Here is a 5,000-nt window from a genome sequence, read left to right on the forward strand (position 1 = left end):
ACACACACACCCATACAGTATCCATGCCCCAAAAGGTGACACAATGTGCAAAAACTAGTTCATTCAGGGGAGAGCTGCATCAGTGAGGAGCCAGACAGAGAGCAGAGCTGAGCACTGAGGTGGGAGACAGATCACAACCGTAAGTTGATGTTTTTCATTGTTTTTCACCGTCTAATATGATAAAGATGAACTCACATGCTTTTGTGTCACAGAATGATGTAGCCCTAAAATAGTACGCTAGCCAACTGTTTGTGACCAGCCTGTTAAGGAAGCCTCAACCTGGTTTTGTCCAGCTGACTGTGATCTAGTAGGTTCAACTACATGAGGCCCTAGATAACAATAGATAATAATGACTGTGTCTAGACTAGTCAACAGTCTTTACACAGGTCACTATTGACCAACCAGCAGAGCTGTAAGACTGACAGACAGACTGTGTGAGTGTTGAATACTCTCCTCTGTGAAGAGTCAATCAGTTGGTTTACTGTATGTTTTGTTTTTTCTAATAGAGTCCATGCTCTCTGCCATTTTGCTGCACACACGACCAGACTGAGCAGCAGAGTGTCAGAGATAAGTTTTGAAAAAACGTAAGTTCTGTAAGTTTTGTTTTCCTAGAAGTGTTTGTGCTTGTGGGCGTGGGCGTGTTTGTGCTTGTGGGGGGGAGGAGGAGGGGGGAGGAAGGGAAGGAGAGAGAGATGTTCAGGGGGGGGAGAGAGAGGGAGGGGGGGGTCTGTTTGCGGTCGACTTACGGTCAAGATTCAATTTAGGGTCAAGTGACGGTCATGTTACGGTTCTGGGTCCCGTTTGCAGTCGATTGACGGTCAAGTGATGGTCACTTTACGGTCGAGTTACGGTCAAGACTGAATTTACGGTCGAAAAACACGGTTAAAACACGGTTACCTTTGATCGACCTTCTTCTGTAACTCTCTCCCCAGCTCGTCCTCCTCTGTTCAGGGGGAAGGAAGGGAGAGGGAGGGAGGGAAGAGGGGGTCCCATTTGTGGTTGAGTTTGCGGTTGCATTACGGTCGAGTGACGGTCACATTATCATCAAGTTACATTTACATGACGGACACGTTACAGTCAAGTGACAGTCGACTTATGGTCACATTACGGTCAAGTGACGCCCAGGTTAAGGTTGTGGTCAAGTTGCAGTCAAGTGGTTTTTTATTTTTTTGTCATTTTACGGTCATGTTTACAGTCCAAACACGGTTAAAACACGGTTACCTCTGGTCCACCTCCTTCTGTAACTCTCTCCCCAGCTCGTCCAACCGCTGCTGAAGCCTCTTCCTCCTCTGTTCAAGGGGGAGGTGACTGAAGTCCTCCAGAGACGGGGGCTACACACACACACACACACACACACACACACACACACACAGACAGACAGACAGACAGACAGACAGACACACAGACAGACACACACACACACACACACACACACAGACAGACAGACAGACAGACAGACAGACAGACAGACACACACACACACACACAGACAGAGAGAGACACACACACACACACACAGAGACAGACACATACACACATAGACAGACACATACACACAGAGACAGACACATACACACACACACACACAGAGAGAGACAAACACACACACACACACACACACGCACACACACACAGTTAGGACAACGACCATCGAAAAACCTACTAGTCGGTGTGTGTCTCTCTCTCTGTCTTAGCACGCTAGCATGCTAGCACCACCCCACCCAAATCTCCATTAGCATTAGCGCCCATTAGCCCCATCTCTCTCACCTTGGGCTTCTTCCCAAACAGCCACAGCTTGTTCTTGGCTTTCCCCAGGGAAGGGACCTCCAGGGTGACCCCCTCTCTCTCCACCCCCGGTACCCCGTCCTCCTCCTCCTCGCTCTCCCCCAGAAAGGGAGTCCAATTTGGGGGTGGAGAGGGCCGTGTCGGAGCCGTCCTGGAGGTTGTGGAGGTTGTGTGATGGTGGCTGTAGTCCTCGCTTGAAGGACTCGATGACGATGGCCGAGTCCAGGAGGCGTTAGCGTTTTAGCATGTTAGGCTAACGTGTTAGCGGTAACAGGTAAACCGTCATAGGGGAAATGCATGTGAGCATTAACATGTTGGCCATTGACCTATTACCGTTCACCTATTAGCGTGAGCATATTAGCATTAACGTGTTAGCGGTAACATGTTAGCATTAGCATATTAGGCATATATATATAGAGAGAGTCCTGGGATGGAGGGTTAGCGTTAGCATGTTAGCCTTTAGTGCTAGTGGGCTTAGGATGCTAATATGGAGGGAGGGAGGGAGAAGGGATGGATGAGAGAGTGAATGGTAACATGCCAACATGCTACTATGGGAATGGCCATAGGCCAACACTGCTAATATGCTAACGCACCCGCCGCTGCTCCACCGCCTTGGCCACCATGCCCTCCAGGCACTTCTCCATGATGGGCAGGACCCGGCGCTCCACCTTCCCCAAGGAGCGGTACGCCTCGGCCAGCTTCACCGTCCGCAGCTCTGCATGGTCGGGGATCTTGTACTGACCGTATTGAGGCTCCTCTCGTGAGCTTCATCCAGAATGACCACACTATACTGTGAGAGACCAGGGTCTGCCAGAATCTCTCTCAGCAGGCATCCATCCGTCATGTACTTCACTAATGTGCCCTGACAAAACATTAACACTTTACTTTATTATTAAAATATACATTACAATCTCTTTCAATTTAAACAACACTCAAACCAATTAAAGGTCCCTAAAATATGAAGTGATATCCCTTTGACCTTCTCTGAGATGTCCTGGAGGTTCTAGCACAATAACACATTAGCATTAGCATCGACCTATGGCCATTCACATGTTAGCACGTTAGCTAACGCCAACATGCCCCAGGGAGGGATGTTAGCATGCTAATGCTGAATTGCCACACGACCCGTCGCACCACCAGATTAGACACACACACGCTTTAGCCAACAATGGCTAATGACCATTCACATACACAATGACCATTCACATGCACACACAGATTAGTATTAGCATAACACACACACACACACGTTGAGAGAGAGAGACACACACACACACACGTACACCGACATACACATGCAAACGCTAACATGCTAACATGGGAAGGACCATAGGGCAATGCTGACATGCATGTTGAAGGACTGCAGCTGGGCACACCGACACACACTAACCCTGATGCAAACATGCTAAGGCTAATGCTACTATATGTAATTTATCATAGGTCAAGGAGAGGAGAGGAGAGGAGAGGAGAAGAAAGGGGGAAGGATAAGGGGGGGAGAGAGGGAGAGGGGGGAGGAGAAAGGAGGGGGGGACAAGTTTTATTCGTGGGGGGGGGGGGGGGTTCCCGTAGGAGGTCGAGTCTGGGTCACCTGGGAAGAGGAGGAGGTGGAGGAGAGGGAGAGGAGAGAGAAAGGAGGAGAGAGGGGGGAGGAGAAGGGAGGAGAGGGGAAGTTTTGTTTGTGGTGGGGGTTTTCTGGATCACCTGGGAAGAGGAGAAAAGGGGGGATGAAGGGCCTCGTAGCACGTAGCATGTAGCATTTACATGAGAAAACCCATAGCCTGTAGCATATAGCACATTAGTGTGTTAGCGTGACCTTCTCCACTTCCGCCTTGGTGGCGTTAGGGTCGTTGCCGAGTCGCTCGTAGCCCAGCTGGCACTTCTCCGCCTCGCGGCACTCCCTCTCAACCTTCTTCCTGCTCTGAGGATGGAGGGATGAGGGAGGGGGGGGAGGGAGAGGGGGAGAGGGAGACACACACACACACACACACACACATACACACACACACACACACACACACAGAACGAGATAGAGACACACACACACACACACACACACACAGAGACACACACACACACACACACACACACACACACACATGGACAGACACACACATGGACAGACACACACACACACACAGAAAGAGAGAGACACACACACACACACACACAGAAAGAGAGAGAGACACACACACACACACAGAAAGAGAGAGAGACACACACACACACACGCATAAAGAGAGAGACACACACACACACACACACACAGAAAGAGAGAAACACACACACACACAGAAAGATAGACACACACACACACACACACACACACAGAGACACACACACACACACACACACACACACACACACGGACAGACATGTGACAGAATCTTGCATCTTAAATCTTATACCCGGTGATCCATCTCCTCAGCAACCACCTGTTATTAATATTAATATTGTTAATATTATTAGTAGTAGTAGAAGTAGTAGTAGACATATTATTATTATTATTATTATTATTATTATTATTATAATTAGTGATATTATTATCCATTTTATTATTAATATTAGTGATATTATTATTATTAAAAAATATAAATATAGTTCTAAAAAAGGGTTATATATTGTATTATTATTATTATTATTATTAATAATAATAATAATAATAATAATAATAATAATAATAATGTACTTAATAATTTAATGATGTATAATTCATATTAAAATATACATATAGTTCCATTATTATTATTATTATTATTATTATTATTATTATTAATAATATTAATATTATTATTATTATTATTATTATTATTATTAATATACTTAATATATTTAATTTATATAAAACATTTAGAAAACTATCAAATAAAAATAGATCTCAAATATATATTATTATTATTATTACTATTACTATTACTATAATTGTTAATAATATATAGTAAAAATATATAACTTTTTATAATTATTATAATTATTATTGTTATTATTATTATTATTATTAGTAGTAGTAGTAGTAGTAGTAGTATTACGAACATACAGTATCTGGAGTCATATATTTAATTATATATAATTATTATAAAATAATATATTAAACATATATAAAATATAAATGTATCAATACATATGGTTTATTATTATTATTATTATTATTATTATTATTATTATTATTATTATTATACACAAATGCCAACAAAAACAAAACAATAGATATAGATGTA

The 5,000-nt window shown here is 43.6% G+C and overlaps 1 long non-coding RNA gene across 1 annotated transcript in view; it reads left to right on the forward strand.

Annotated features, from left to right (window-relative positions):
* Window positions 1-81: 81 nt before the first annotated feature.
* The window catches only part of LOC310823964, an 8,194-nt gene continuing 3,275 nt past the window's right edge, over window positions 82-5,000 (forward strand). The window contains exons 1-2 of the long non-coding RNA XR_014554996.1: window positions 82-139; window positions 507-584. This is a non-coding gene — a long non-coding RNA (uncharacterized lncRNA). The remainder of the gene's footprint in view (window positions 140-506; window positions 585-5,000) is intronic.

Source organism: Argentina silus (genome assembly GCF_951799395.1).
Source record: "Argentina silus genome assembly, chromosome: Y".
In the NCBI taxonomy this organism is placed as follows: domain Eukaryota; kingdom Metazoa; phylum Chordata; class Actinopteri; order Argentiniformes; family Argentinidae; genus Argentina; species Argentina silus.